The sequence below is a fragment of the Pseudorca crassidens genome, chromosome 3 (assembly GCF_039906515.1).
Source record: "Pseudorca crassidens isolate mPseCra1 chromosome 3, mPseCra1.hap1, whole genome shotgun sequence".
In the NCBI taxonomy this organism is placed as follows: Eukaryota; Metazoa; Chordata; class Mammalia; order Artiodactyla; family Delphinidae; genus Pseudorca; species Pseudorca crassidens.
Window position 1 is genome coordinate 75484620 of NC_090298.1, and position 17037 is coordinate 75501656.

The 17037-nt window shown below is 41.8% G+C and overlaps 1 protein-coding gene across 4 annotated transcripts in view; it reads right to left on the bottom strand.

Annotated features, from left to right (window-relative positions):
• Positions 1-17037, bottom strand: part of ARB2A (ARB2 cotranscriptional regulator A) — a 420212-nt gene that overhangs the window by 110892 nt on the left and 292283 nt on the right. The gene's annotated exons all lie outside the window — the stretch shown is intronic.

Below are 17037 nucleotides of genomic sequence, written 5' to 3' on the forward strand. Positions count from 1 at the left end.
GCTCGGGTAACCAGTCCTAGGCCCTGGGTGGAGAAAGCTAAGGAGGGAAGGGGAAGAGAAGATCAGACCTCAGGTTCAAAGCTTCCAAGGAGGAGCTTTAGGAAAGAAGAGAGGACAGCGATCCTGGCTGGATAATCCCAGCCTCTTGCCCTTTCACTCTCCAACTCAACCATGATGAGGCTCTACTCTACCCACATCTACTGAAATTGCTCTTGATGAAGTCATTGGTAACCTTCCAACTGTCAAATCTGACAGCCTTTTAAAAGTCTTCATCTTACTAAACTTCTCTGCAGTATCTGACAATGCTGACTACTCTTCTTGCGCCTCTGTTTTAAATTCCATGAAACGCTGGTAACAGTCAAATCTGTATTTCAGCCTTGACTTTTCTTTTAATTTCCAGTCTGTATTTCCCATTGCCCCAAATCAAATTCATTATATGCATTTCTAAGCCCGCTGCTCCTCTAGGGCTCCCTGAGCTGGTTGATGGCATTATCACCCACTCAGTCACCCAAACTGAAACGCAGGAATTGTTCCTGACCTTTCCCATGCTCCGCAGGGCATCAAATCTTCCGTTGTGGGTCTCCTAAAACAGCTGAGCTCTACGATCTCCTCTCTAGCCTCATCTTACTGTTTTAATTTAGGCCAAATAATTTCTCACTTGCATTATCATAATAACCTTACAATTGGTTTCTTCTGCGTCTCCTTTCAAGTTATCTTTCATACCTGTGCTAGAGGTAATTTTCCCCAAACCAAACCAAACCAAAACAAACCTAACCAAACCCAACCGAATGAAAAAAAAATCTAACCATGTCATTTTTCTCTTAAATTTTTTCAAAATCTAGCCCCTCTTTCCCCAATCAACAAGGTGGGCATTCCAAATCCTGAGTATGGAACACAGTGTTTTTCACCATCTGGCCCCCTCTTCCTTCCTTTCCCAGCCTCGTCTACCACACTTCCCCAAGCTCTCTGCACCCCCAGCTTACTCCATCCATGCTCAGTGGGAATACTTCACTTTGTAATAAAGATGCCACAATTTTCGTGGCTATTATGCTTTTCTTCATGCTGCTCCTTCTATCAGAAACAGCTTCCCCTGCTTGTTGGTCTCATTCTCTCATATCATTCAAGATTCTGCTCAAATGTCACTTCGACAGAGAAGCTTTCCCTGACCACTCTTTCTAAAACAGCGACCCTTGTCACTCTCTGTTCCCTTTATTAACCTACTCTTTTTTTTTTATATTAATAGGTACTGCCACCTAATATATAATTATTTATCTCTCTGTTTATTGTTTGTCTCTGTGCTGCCAAGAGAGCAGGGATTTTGCCTAGTTCACCGCTGTGTCTACAGGGCCCACAACTGTGCTTGGCTCAGTAAACCTTCCTGAGTAAATGAAGTGTGCTGTATTTCCAGTTACCTTTACGTCACAGTTTAGAGGACACTTTATGGTGAGACCTTCCCCCAGGCAGAGTTAATTAATGCTTTTGTGGCCCCCTCCTTGTACTTGATATATGTTTTTACTATAACATTTATCAGTAATTATTTATTTTATGTCTCTGTCTTTCCAGCTAGGTACTTAAGGGCATGCATGTAGATGTTATATAGCCTGGAACATAATAGAACCCTGAGTGATACACTGCTCAATAAATGTTTGCTGAATGAGTGAATGAATCCTCACCTCTACAGTCCTGAGAGTGAAGTACATTTAGTTTCAGTTTAACAATGAGAAACTTGACCCTACCAGGTGCCTCTCCGTACTTTCTCTCCTGTACTAGAACAGGCCCTTATGTAGATGGGGGTAGTAGTACTATGAGACTAAATTCAACTCAACACTATAGAAAATAAGGTTGTAGAAATGGCCTTGAAGCCATGGTAGAGGGAAAAAGAATCAAGAAATCGTTGCCATCTCTACAGGCTGTGTATTTGCTTATTTGTTGAATGCCTGCATCTCCACTGCAAACCTGGCTAGAATGTATGCTTGTAAAGAGCAAGGTCCTTGTCTGTCTGGCTTACTGCTAGATTCTCAGCACTTGGAACTATACTTGGCACAAAGTGGGAAGTCAAAAGATATCTGTTTAATGATAAATAAATGAATCTCTGCAGCATTAATGGTGAAAAGACTTCCACATTTGCCTTGGGTTATGTTTTAAGATGACAGTCTATGAAAAACAGTTTGCAATATACAAAATTTCACTGCTATCTATTCTTTCCAAGTATACCTACATGCTGTTTTTTCAATATTACAAAGCAACCAGCGCCTGCTAAACACAATGAAAGGTGGATCACAAAGAGAATAAGAGACAACAATTATATAAGTTAAGGCCCACATAGTGAAACCAGCCCATTTGCAAAAGAAAACCACAGAGAAATGCTTCATAAGTTGTCTAAAACAATAGGTAAGTAAAAATGTTTTTGGTGAATTGGAAAAAGTGAGGAAAGCTTCATTATATTAACTGAGAAAAAACAGAGTAGCTTAAAACGTTTACTAAATTAAAAAGTAAGGGTATATGAACTTGATGGGTTTTAAATTAACTTGGATACTCTCAAATTAACATTGTCTCTGTACTTGGTCGGATCTCATCTGCCACTGTGCCTATCTCCTGGTTTATGTATATGTGTTATTGTGAATAAAAACCCATATTCTTAAGAGAAGTCTTGACACCTCCTTAAAAGTGTATTTAATGTGCTATAGAAATGGGGTGATCGGGGGAAAAAACCAGGAGCATATTTGGTTGGAACAGAAATAGGGATCAGGGAAGGCAGGTGATGGGAATGCCCAAGACGACCAGCACTGTTTGGGCTGGGGCGCTTGAGAGGCTAATCCATCACCTTCAACAAACCCTGAGACCCCTTAGTAAGTGATTAGATTACAATGTAAGAATCAGGCCAGTCGTATCCATAGGGAATTATAGAGTAAGGATAAGAAACACATGGTCCCAGGCCCCATGTATTTATAACCTAAATGGAGGAGAAGAGAAGCTGTCAGGAGAGCAGGACAGATACATTTGCCCAAAGAGAAGTTAACAGTTTTCTATTATTAGGATCTTTGGAATTAAGAGAAAGTTAAGTTTTAAGCTGAAATACACAAAGCATCAGGATTTGTGAACTTAAGCTCTCCTTAAGTAGCTTCTAATCTAAGATGTCAAAAACAACTGCCAAGATCACTAATGGTAAGAAGCAGAAAACAGTGGAGGCAAAGTTAATGATAAATGTCCTTGTGGGTCTTGGTTCAAGTTTCATCTCTTTGAAAAGCTTGGCCAATACACTCAGGACTACAGTGATCTCCGTCCTCTCTGAACTTAGTGTCTTTCCATTCAGATACATTGTCTGCTTTATAAAGCCGGCTGGAGTTTCATGTCATAGCTCCGACCCAGGAGATACGGAAATGTCTCTGAACAGACATTACAGATACCATTTATTTTGTACTTATGTGCCAAACAATGTGCTAATGCCTGAGCTATGCACAGTACTCTGAGGATGGTAAGTGCATAAAAGCACCTGGATGAGAGGGAGATCTGGTTTTGATTTACATCATCCTATTGATCAGTTATCTCGTTAACCAGGAAGGTGATCCCTGCTTCCGCATCTCTCCAAATGCATCTCTCCCAAAGCTGCTCATGCCCCAGATGGAGGACACAGCTTTGTTCAGGACTATGTGAGGAGTTTCATTTCTCTGTTGGAGGCTCGAAAAAATACTTTTTGAATGTAATTAGATCAACAGAGAAGATCTAAGAATAATGTACAAGTCAGGCAGAGAGGGCCAGGCCCGCTAGATGGTGCCAATTTTATAGTTTTTCCCACTCTACATGTATCCTAGTAACTGAGCATTGACCAGGCATCAGTGTGTAAAGGCACTGTCACCAGAAGGGCAGGTATAGGTCCCCAAGAACCACACTAGTCAAGGAGACAAAAAGCAAAGGCAGGAGACAAGATACAGAGATCAGTTACTGGGAAGTCCCTCTCTGGGTTTAGGAAGTAAAGTGAGAAACCCAGGAGAACGGTGATAACTGTCCAGTAAGGAAAGATGCCCCCACCTCACCGTGAGAGAGTTAACACCACACACCACAACAATTTAGTTCACTGAAACTACCTCAAAATACACTGAAATGATTAAACTGTCCATTCTCTGGGTGGATTTTCAAGTAGAAAACTATATAAAGCAAAGTGAGCAGGGGGACTCAAGATGGCAGAATAGAAGGACACGGAATTCGTCTCTCCTCACATATACATCAAGAATACATCTACAAATGGAACAATTCTCACAGAGCACCTGCTGAACATTAGCGGAAGACTTCGGACACCTAAAAGGACAAGAAAAATCCCCTCATAACCTGTAGGAGGAAAGAAAGAAGAAAAAAAGAAAAGGAAGCAAAACAGGGATCAGCACCCCTGGCGGGAAGCTGAAGGTGAGAGGAGGTCCCTGCACTCAGAAAAACTCCCTCTCGGTGGGGAAATTAGCTGCGACAGAAAAGGACCTTTGGGGGATCAGAGGAGAATGCAGCAGACAGTTTCTGAAGGCAGGACAAGGTAAGAACTACACAAGTGGTCAACACCGCAGCTCTGCGCATTCCAGCCTGAGTCCTGAGTTGCCAGTTGTGGAGGGTGGGGCTTGGTGCTGGAAGGTGGGATTTGGAGTGCGGACCCAGGAGGGGACAGCTGTTGGCTGCGAAAAGACAGCCTGAAGGGACAGGAGTAAGGAGCTACACAACCAGGAAAGTCTGCGGGAAAAGTGCGGGACACCATAGAAGCAAGGCGTCATTGTTGAGTGGTACGCAAGGGGCGGGGCCACCATTACAACCCCTCTCCCCACCTGCTGGCTTCTTCTGCCTCCACAGGCACTGGGAGGGGCTCCCATCTGAGTGGGCTTGCCTGCCCCTCGGGCCAGGGTCTCCTACGCCCACGTGGGCTCCAGGGTCCTGAGCGCCACCCATCCCAAAGCCTCCTTGGGAATCAGCCCTGGGCTCCCCTGCCTGGGACAGGAGTGTACTGATGCTGGCAGGGGCTGAATGCTAAAGTGTGGGGTTGGGAGAGCAGATCAGGGAGAGAAGTTCTCTTGGCTGCGCAGAACAGCAGAGGGGACGGGTGTCAGGGGATGCGTGGCTCCAAATGCCCCTAGGGGAAGCGTCGTCTGCCTGGAAAGTGAGGCATCATTGTTGAGTGGTGAGTGGTGGGGGGCTGCCCCTGCCCCCGCATGCCAGCTCCTGCCTCCACGGTCTCTGGGAGGTACTCCTGGCACAGCGAGCATGCCACAGTCCGTTGCAATGGCCTGCTGGTCCCTGCTGCTGCAGCCAACTCACACACACCCCAACTGTGCCCTCTGTACCCCATCCCAGCCCCAAGCAGCCACGGCTTTTGCTCCCTCAGCTGGGCAAGGAACAGATGCCTAAGGATGGCGCACAGGCGGATGCGGGGTCAAAAGCAAAGCTGAGCCCCAGGGGTGGTGCGACTGAGGAAGAGGAATGGAAATCTTTCTGTGCAGCTGCACAGGCCATGGATTAAATCCCCAAGATCGGCTTGGTAAATCCCACATCTGTGGAATACCTGAATGGACAATGAGTGTTCCCACAACTGAGACTGGTCTGGCCTTCACAGCAGTGGACTCTGGGGGCAAGAACATGGGGGAGTTAGGTCAGGTCAGGGTCTGAGCTGGCCCCACAGAGCCCACAACAGGTCCAGAGACCAACCTAGAAGTACTGGAAGGCCTCCAGGGGAAGTTGGGACTGGCTCTGGTTCACTGGGGGAGCAAGGACACTGACAGAGCAGGCCCGAGGAAAATATTCTTATTACGATTATTATTTTTTTGGGTTTGTTTCATTTTGTTCACTTGTTGGTGTTGTTGCTTTTATTATTTTTTAACCTTTTTATTTTTTCTTTTGTATTTTTTTGCGGTACGCAGGCCTCTCACTGTTGTGGCCTCTCCCGTTGCGGAGCACAGGCTCCGGACACGCAGGCTCAGCAGCCATGGCTCACGGGCCTAGCCGCTCCGTGGCATGTGGGATCTTCTTGGACCGGGGCACGAACCCATGTCCCCTGCATCGGCAGGTGGACTCTCAACCACTGCGCCACCAGGGAAGCCCTTCTTTTTTTAATATATATATTTTTTATTTTTCTATTTTTACTTTATTTTTGTTTTGTGTTTTTTTCTTGTTTTTGGTCTTTGTTTTTTATTTTATTCTTTTTAAATTGTTTTTATGTGTATATTTTATGTTTTCTTCACTTTCTGGTTTATTGTTTGCTTTGGTTTTTATTTTTCATTTTTCATTTTTGTTAGTTTACTCCTCACTGACTGTTCTCATTTTCTAATTATTTTTATTTATTTATTTTTGGCTGCATTGGGTCTTTGTTGCTGCATGCGGGCTTTCTCTAGTTGCAGCGAGCGGGGGCTACTCTTTGCTGAGGTGCATGGGCTTCTCACTGTGGTGTCTTCTCTTGTTGCAGAGCACAGGCTCTAGGCACGCGGTCTTCAGTAGTTGTGGCATGTGGGCTGAGTAGTTGTGGCGCACAGGCTTAGTTGCTCCGTGGCACATGGGATCTTCCTGGACCAGGGCTCGAACCCATGTCCCCTGCATTGGCAGGTGGATTCTTAACCACTGTGCCACCAGGGGAGCCCCTCATTTTTGAATTCTTTTGTTTGCTTGTTCTCTTTTTTTTCTGTGTGTGTGTGTGTTGTGTTGTTGCTGCTCTTTGTTTTTGCTTTTGCTATTTGTCTTGGGTTTTGTTTGTCTGTTTGTTTTGTTTTCTTTTTTTGTCCCTCTGGCTGCACTGTGCAGCTTGCAGGCTCTTGGCTCCCTGGCCAGGGATCGGGCCTGGGCCTCTGGGGTGGGAGCACTAAGCCCAGGATGCTGGACCACCAGAGAACTCCTGGGCCCAGGAAATATTAATCAGTGTGAGCTCTCCTGAGGTATCCATATCAACATCAAGACACAGCTCCACCCAACTGCCTGTAGGCTCCAGTGCTGGATACCTCATGCCAAACAACCAGCAAGACAGCAACACAGCCCAACGCATCAGCGGATAGGCTACCTAAAGTTGAACTAGCTCACAGACACCCCAGAAAACACACCACATGACATGGCCCTGCCCATCAGAGGAAAAAGATTCAGCTCCACCCACCAGAGCGGATGCACCAGTCCCTCCCACCAGGAAGCCTAAACAAGCCCCTGAACCAACCTCACTCACCAGCAGGCAGACAACAGAAGTAAAAGGAACTACGAGCCTGCAGCCTGCAGAAATGAGACCATAAACACAGTAGGTTAGACAAAATGAGAGGACAGAGAAATATGTTGCAGACGAAAGAGCAAGGTAAAATCCCACAAGACCAAATAAATGAAGAGGAAATAGGCAATCTACTTGAAAAATAATTCAGAGTAATGATAGTAAAGATGATCCAAGATCTCAGAATTAGAATGGAGGCATAGATTGAGAAGATACAAGAAATGTTTAACAAGGACTTAGAAGAACTAAAGAACAAACAATCAGTGATGAACAACACAATAACTGAAATTAAAAATACACTAGAAGGAATCAATAGCAGAATAACTGAGGTGGAAGGACGGAAAAGTGACCTGGAAGATAGAATGGTGGAAATAACTGCCACAAAGCAGAATAAAGAAAAAAGAATGAAAAGAAAGGAGGACACTCTCAGAGACCTCTGGGACAACATTAAAGGCAACAATATTCGAATTATAGGGGTACCAGAGAAGAAGAGAAAGGAAAAGGGCCTTAGAAAATATTTGAAGGGATTATAGTAGAAGACTTCCCGAACATGTGAAAGGAAATAGTCAATCAACTCCAGGAGGTGCAGGGAGTCCCATACAGGATAAACCCAAGGAGAAACACGCTGAGAAATATATAAATCAAACTAACAAAAATTAAATACAAAGAAAAAAAAATTAAAAGCAGCAAGGGAAAGGCAACAAATAACTACAAGAGAATCCCCATCAGTTTATCAGCTGATTTTTCAGCAGAAACTCTGCAGGCCAGAAGGGAGTGGCAGGACATATTTAAAGTGATGAAAGGGAAAAACCGACAACCAAAATTACTATACCCAGCAAGGATCTCATTCAGATTTGATGGAGAAATCAGAAGCTTTACAGACAAGCAAAAGCTAAGACAATTCAGCACGACAAAACCAGCTTTACAACAGATGCTAAAGGAACTTCTCTAGGCAGGAAACACAAGAACAGGAAAAAACCTACAAATACAAACCCAAAACAATTAAGAAAATGGTAATAGAAACATACATATTGATAATTACCTTAAATGTAAATGGATTAAATGCTCCAACCAAAAGACATAGATTGGCTGAATGGCTACAAAAACAAGACCCGTACATATGTTGTCTACAAGAGACCCATTTCAGACCTAGGGATACATACAGACTGAAAGTGAGGGGATGGAAAAAGATATTCCATGCAAATGGAAATCAAAAGAAAGTTGGAGTAGCAATACTCATATCAGACAAAATAGACTTTAAAGACTATTACAAGAGACAAGGAAGGACACTACATAATGATCAAGGGATCAATCCAAGAAGAAGATATAACAATTGTAAGTATTTATGTACCCAACATAGGAGCACCTCAATACATAAGGCAAATGCTAAGAGCCATAAAAGGGGAAATCGACAGTAACACAATAATAGTGGGGGACTTCAACACTCCACTTACACCAATGGATAGATCATCCAGACAGAAAATTAATAAGGAAGCAAAAGCCTTAAATGACACATTAGACCAGATAGATTTAACTGAAATTTATAGGACATTCCAACCGAAAGCAGCAGAATACACTTTCTTCTCAAGTGCACATGAAACATTCTCCAGGATAGATCACATCTTTGGTCACAAATCAAGCCTTGGTAGATTTAAGAAAACTAAAATCGTATCAAGCATCTTTTCCGACCACAAGGCTATGGGATTAGAAATCAATTACAGGGGAGAGACCGTTAAGATGGCGGAGGAGTAAGATGTGGAGATCACCTTCCTCCCCACAAATACATCAGAAATACATCTACATGTGGAACAGCTCCTACAGAACACCTACTGAACGCTGGCAGAAGAACTCAGACTTCCCGAAAGGCAAGAAACACCCACGTACCTCGGTAGGGCAAAAGAAAAAAGAAAACAACAGAGACGAAAGAATAGGGATGGGACCTGCACCTCTGGGAGGGAGCTGTGAAGGAGGAAAAGATTCCACACACTAGGAAGCCCCTTCACTGGCGAAGATGGGGGGTGGCGGGGGTGAAGCTTCCAACCACGGAGGAGAGCGCAGCAATAGGGGTGCAGAGGGCAAAGCGGAGAGATTCCCACACAGAGGATTGGTGCCGACCAGCATTCACCAGCCTGAGAGGCTTGTCAGCTCACCCACCAGGGCGGGTGGGGGCTGGGAGCTGAGGCTCAGGCTCTGAAGGTCAAATCCCAGGGAGAGGACTTGGGCTGGCTGCGTAAACACAGCCTGAAGGGGGCTAGTGCGCCACAGCTACCCGGGAGGGAGTCCGGGAAAAAGTGTGGAACTGCCTAAGAGGCAAGAGACCATTGTTTCGGGGTGCACGAGGAGAGGGGATTCAGAGCATCATCTAAATGATCTCCAGAGACGGGCGTGAGCCATGGCTATCAGCGTGGACACTGGAGATGGGCATGAAAAGCTAAGGCTGCTGTTGCAGCCACCAACAAGAAGCCTGTATGCGAGCACAGGTCACTATCCACACCTCCTCTCCGGGAGCCTGTGCAGCCTGCCACTGTCAAGTCCCATGATCCAGGGACAACTTTCCCAGGGGAACACATGGTGCACCTCAGGCTGTTGCAACGTCATGCCGGCCTCTGCCACCGCAGGCTCGCCCCAAGTTCCATATCCCTCCCTCCACCCCTGGCCTGAGTTAGCCGCAGCCCCCTAATCAGCTAATTAACCCCATTCTGTCTCAGCAAAGAACAGACACCCTCAGGCGACCTACACACAGAGGCGGGGCCAAATCCAAAGCTGAACCCCAGGATCTGTGCGAACAAAGAAGAGAAAGGGAAATCTCTCCCAGCAGCCTCAGGAGCAGCAGATTAAATCTCAACAATCAAGTTGATGTACCTGCATCTGTGGAATACATGAACAGACAACGAATCATCCCCAAATTAAGGCAATGGACTTTGGGAGCAACTGTAGACTTGGAGTTTGCTTTCTGCATCTAATTTGTTTCTGGTTTGGTGTTTATCTTAGTTTAGTATTTAGAGTTTATTATCACTGGTAGATTTGTTTACGGATTTGGTTGCTCTCTTCCTTTTTTTCTTTATATATATATATATATTTTTTCTTTTTCTTTTTCTCTTTTTGTCAGTGTGTATATGTATGCTCCTTTGTGTGATTTTTGTCTGTATAGCTTTGTTTTTACCATTTGTCCTAGGGTTCTGTCTTTTTTTTTTTTAGTATAGTTTTTAGCACTTGTTATCATTGGTAGCTTTGTTTTTTGGTTTGGTTGCTATCGTCTTTCCTTTTTTGTCCTTTTTTATTAATTCTAATTTTTTAATTTTTAATAATTTTTAGAAGAATTTATTTTAATAATTTAATTTCTTTCTTTCTTTCTTTTTTTCTCGCTTTTCTTTTGAGCTGTGTGGCTGACAGGGTCTTGGTGCTCAGGCCGGGTGTCAGGCCTGTGCCTCTGAGGTGGGAGAGCCGAGTTCAGGACATTGGTCCACCAGAGATCTCCCGGCTCGATGTAATATCAAATGGCGAAAGCTCTCCCTGAGATCTCCATCTCAATGCTAAGACCCAGCTCCACTCAACAACCAGCAAGCTACAGTGCTGGACACCCTATGCCAAACAACTAGCAAGACAGGAACACAACCGCACCCATTAGCAGAGAGGCTGCCTGAAATCATAATAAGGTCACAGACACTCCAAAATATACCACTGAACACGGGCCTGACCACCAGAAAGACAAGATACAGTCTCATTCACCAGAACACAGTCACCAGTCCCCTCTACCAGGAAGCCTACACAAGCCACTGAAACAACCTTACCCACTGGGGGGAGACACCAAAAACAGTGGGAACTATGAACCTTCATCCTGCAAAAAGGAGACACCAAACACAGTAAGTTAAGCAAAATGAGAAGACAGAGAAACACACAGGAGATGAAGAAGCAAGGTAAAAATCTACTAGACGAAACAAATGAAGAGGAAATAGGCAGTATACCTGAAAGAGAATTCAGAGTAATGATAGTAAAGATGAAACAAAATCTTGGAAATAGAATGGAGAAAATAAAAGAAACGTTTAACAAGGACCTAGAAGAACTAAAGGGCAAACAAACAATGATGAACGACACGATAATTGAAATTAAAAATTCTCTAGAAGGAATCAATAGCAGAATAACTGAGGCAGAAGAACGGATAAGTGACCTGGAAGATAAAATAGTGGAAATAACTGCCACAGAGCAGAATAAAGAAAAAAGAATGAAAAGAATTGAGGACAGTCTCAGAGACCTCTGGGACAACATTAAACGCACCAACATTCGAATTATAGGGGTCCCAGAAGAAGAAGAGAGAAAGAAAGGGACTGAAAAAATATTTGAAGAGATTATAGCTGAAAACTTCCCTAATATGGGAAAGGAAATAGTCAATCAAGTCCAGGAAGTGCAAAGAGTCCCATACAGGATAAATCCAAGGAGAAACACACCAAGACACATATCAAATTATCAAAAATTAAATACGAAGAAAAAATATTAACAGCAGCAAGGGAAAAACAACAAATGACATACAAGGGAATCCCCATAAGGTTAACAGCTGATCTTTCAGCAGAAACTCTGTAAGCCAGAGGAAAGTGGCAGGACATATTAAAGTGATGAAAGGGAAAAACCTACAACCAAGATTACTCTACACAGCAAGGATCTCATTCAGATTTGATGGAGAAATTAAAATCTTTACTGACAACCAAAAACTAAGAGAATTCAGCACAACCAAACCAGCTTTACAACAAATGCTAAAGGAACTTCTCTAGGCAGGAAACACAAGAGAAGGAAAAGACTTACTATAACAAACCCAAAACAATTAAGAAAATGGTAATAGGCACATACATAATGATAACTACCTTAAACATAAATGGATTAAATGCTCCCACCAAAAGACATACACTGGCTGAATGGATACAAAAACATGACTTGTATATACGCTGTCTACAAGAGACCCACTCAGACCTAGGGACACATACAGACTGAAAGTGAGGGGATGGAAAAAGATATTCCATGTAAAGGGAAATCAAAAGAAAGCTGGAGTAGCAATCCTCATATCAGACAAAATAGACTTTAAAATAAAGATTATTACAAGAGACAAAGAAGGACACTACATAATGATTAAGGGATCAATCCAAGAAGAAGACAGAACAACTGTAAATATTTATGCACCCAACATAGCAGCACCTCAATACATAAGGCAAATGCTAACAGCCATAAAAGGGGAAATGACAGTAACACAATCATAGTAGAGGACTTTATCACCCCACTTTCCCCAATGGACAGATCACCCAAAATGAAAATAAATAAGGAAACACAAGCTTTAAATGAAATATTAAACAAGATGGATTTAATTGATATTTATAGGACATTCCATCCAAAAACAACAGAATACACTTGCTTCTTAAGTGCTCATGGAACGTTCCCCAGGATAGATCATATATTGGGTCACAAATCAAGCCTTGGTAAATTTAAGAAACTTGAAATCTATCAAGTATCTTTTCTGACCACAATGCTATGAGATTAGATATCAATTACAGGAAAAAAATCTGTAAAAAAATACAAAAACATGGAGGCTAAACAACACATAACTCAATAACCAAGAGATCACTGAAGAAATCAAAGAGGAAATAAGAAAAACCTAGAAACAGATGACAATGAAAACACAACAACCCAAAACCTATGGGATGTAGCAAAAGCAGTTCTAAGAGGGAAGTTTATAGCAATACAATCCTACCTCAAGAAACAAATAACACCTCAAAGAAAAAACCTAACCTTACACCTAAAGCAATTAAAGAAGAACAAAAAAACCCCAAAGTTAGCAGAAGGAAAGAAATCATAAAGATCAGACCAGAAATAAATGAAAAAGAAATGAAGGAAATGATAGCAAAGATCAATAAAACTAAAAGCTGTTTCTTTGAGAAGATAAACAAAATTGATAAACCATTAGCCAGACTCATCAAAAAAAAAAAGGGAGAAGACTTAAATCAATAGGATTAGAAATGCAAAAGGAGAAGTAACAACGGACACTGCAGAAATACCAAGGATCATTAGAGACCACTACAAGCAACTATATGCCAATAAAATGGACAACCTGGGAAAAATGGACAAATTCTAAGAAAAGCACAACCTTCCGAGACTGAACCAGGAGGAAATAGAAAATATAAACAGACCAATCACAAGCACTGAACTTGAAATTGTGATTAAAAATCTTCCAACAAACAAAAACCCAGGACCAGATGGCTTCACAGGCGAATTCTACCAAACATTTAGAGAAGAGCTAACGCCTATCCTTCTCAAATGCTTCCAAAATATAGCAGAGGGAAGAATACTCCCAAACTCATTCTATGAGGCCACCATCACCCTGATACCAAAACTAGACAAAGACATCACAAAGAAAGAAAACTACAGGCCAATATCACTGATGAACATAGATGCAAAAATCCACAACTAAATACTAGCAAACAGAATCCAACAGCACATTAAAAGGATCATACACCATGATCAAGTGGGGTTTATCCCAGGAATGCAAGGATTCTTCAATATATGCAAATCAAGCAATGTGATAAACCATATTAACAAACTGAAGGAGGAAAACCATACGATCATCTCAATCGATGCAGAGAAATCTTTTAACAAGATTCAATACCCATTTATGATAAAAACCCTCCAGAAAGTAGGCAGAGAGGGAACTTACCTCAACATAATAAAGGACATATATGGGGCTTGCCTGGTGGCGCAGTGGTTGGGAGTCCGCCTGCCGATGCAGGGGACGCGGGTTCGTGCCCCGGTGCAGGAGGATCCCACGTGCTGCGGAGTGGCTGGGCCCGTGAGCCATGGCCGTTGGGCCTGCGCGTCTGGAGCCTGTGCTCCGCGGCGGGAGAGGCCACAACAGTGAGAGGCCCGCGTACCGCAAAAAATAAAAAATAAAAAAAAAAAATAAAGGACATATATGACAAACCCACAGCCAACATCATTCTCAATGGTAAAAAAACTGAAACCATTTCCTCTAAGATCAGGAACCAGACAAGGGTGTCCATTCTCACCACTATTATTCAACATAGTTTTGGAATTTTAGCCACAGCAATCAGAGAAGAAAAAGAAATAAAAGGAATCCAAATAGGAAAAGAAGTAAAGCTATTATTGTTTGCAGATGACATGATACTATACATAGAGAATCCTAAAGATGCTACCAGAAAACTACTAGAGGTAATAAATGAATTTGGTAAAGTAGCAGGATACAAAATTAATGCATAGAAATCTCTGGCATTCCTAAACATTAATGATGAAAAATCTGAAAGAGAAATTAAGGAAACACTCCCATGTACCATTTCAACAAAAATAATAAAATACCTAGGATAAACCTACCTAAGGAGACAAAAGACCTGTATGCAGAAAACTATAAGACACTGATGAAAGAAATTAAAGATGATACAAAGAGATGGAGAGATATACCATGTTCTTGGATTGGAAGAATCAACATTGTGAAAATGACTCTACTACCCAAAGCAATCTACAGATTCAATGCAAGCCCTATCAAACTACCACTGGCATTTTTCACAGAACTAGAACAAAAAAATTCACAATTTGTATGGAAACACAAAAGACCCTGAATAGCCAAAGCAGTCTTGAGAAAGAAACACAGAGCTGGAGGAATGAGCCTCTCTGACTTCAGACTATACTACAAAGCTACAGTAATCAAGGCAGTATGGTACTTGCACAAAAACAGAAATATAGATCAATGGAACAGGATAGAAAGCCCATAGATAAACCCACACACATATGGTCACCTTATCTTTCATAAAGGAGGCAAGAATATGCAATGGAGAAAAGACAGCCTCTGTATTAAGTGGTGCTGGGAAAACTGGACAGCTACATGTAAAAGAATGAAATTAGAACACTGCCTAATACCATACACAAAAATAAGCTCAAAATGGATTCAAGACCTAAATGTAAGGTCAGACACTATAAAACGCTGAGAGGAAAACATAGGCAGAACACTCTATGACATAAATCACAGCAAGATCCTTTTGGACCCACAAATGGGACCTAATGAAGCTTCCAAGCTTTTGCACAGCAAAGGAAAACATAAAGACTAAAAGACCACCCTCAGAATGGGAGAAAATATTTGCAAAAGAGGCAACTGACAAAGGATTAATCTCCAAAATATACAAGCAACTCGTGCAGCTCAATATCAATAAAACAAACAACCCAATCCAAAAATGGGCAGAAGACCTAAATAGACATTTCTCCAAAGAAGATATACAGATTGCCAACAAATACATGAAAGGATGCTCAACAACACTAATAATTAGAGAAATGCAAATCAAAACTACAATGAGGTATCACCTCACACCAGTCAGAATGGCCATCATCAAAAAATCTAGAAACAGTAAATGCTGGAGAGGGTGTGGAGAAGAGGGCACCCTCTTGCACTGTTGGTGGGAATGTAAATGTAAATTGATACAGCCACTATGGAGAACAGTATGGAGGTTCCTTAAAAAACTAAAAATAGAATTACCATATGACCCACAATCCCACTACTGGGCATATACTCAGAGAAAACCATAATTCGAAAAGATACATGCACCCCAATGTTCACGGCAGCACTATTTACAACAGCCAGGACATGGAAGCAACCTAAATGTCCATCAACAGAGGAATGGATAAAGAAGATGTGGTACATATATACAATGGAATATTACTCAGCCATAAAAAGGAATGAAATTGGGTCATTTGTAGAGATGTGGATGGACCTAGAGACTGTCATACAGAGGGAAGTAAGTCAGAAAGAGAAAAACAAGTAGCGTATATTAACACATATATGTGGACTCTGGAAAAATGGTATAGATCATCTTATTTGCAAAGCAGAAATAGAGACACAGATATAGAGAACAAATGTATGGATACCAAGGGGGAAAGGGGGTGGGGTGGGAGGAACTGGTTGATTGGGATTGACATATATAAACTATTGTTACTAAGTATAAGACAGATAACTAATGAGAACATACTGTATACCACAGGGAACTCTACTTAATGCACAGTGATGACCTAAATGGGAAGGCAATCCAAAAAAGAGGGGCTATGTGTGTCTGTATAACTGATTCATCTTGCTGTACAGTAGAAACACAACATTGTAAAGCAACTATACTCCCATAAAAATTAATTTAAAAGAAAGACAAAGTGAGACACTGAAGATAAGTTAGGCCGTTAAGAAAACTCGGTAAGTGTAGATAAGGTACATATAGTAAGAACATTAAAGTTGTAACGAATTGGAAAAAGAGTTAGTCACATCAGTGTAGTCACTGGAAAATTTATTACTCTATGAGATAAATTCACAAAATACATAAAATAGCACTGTTCTGTAAAGGAGATAAGACAGGACAGCTATTTGTGAATAACGACATGCTTTTACTTATCAAATACGTAGAGAAAAAGTAGAATGTAGCATATTGCCAACATAAAATTTCCTTGATTTTCTTAATTTCAGATTAAGACGATGAAGGACTTTTTGTTGTTGTTGTTACTTCATTTTGTTGCTGTTCTTTTTGTTATTGTAAAAAATGACTCTGTTGTGATATAATTGCTGCTTAGAAATAACAGCTCGTGACACAAATATGACACAACCCACATAATCAGACTACAAAGAGCTTTAGAGTATAGAGAGAAAAACCTTTCCATTTTATTTTGTAGATCTGTGATATTCATGACCAATGAACTTCCTGTGCCATAAAATAATACTAAGTATAAAAACCCTACCGCCTTCACCAGAAGCCTTAAAGATTTACGATATCGGTATAAGGCAGGAAGAGTGGTTGAGTTGAGCAAGG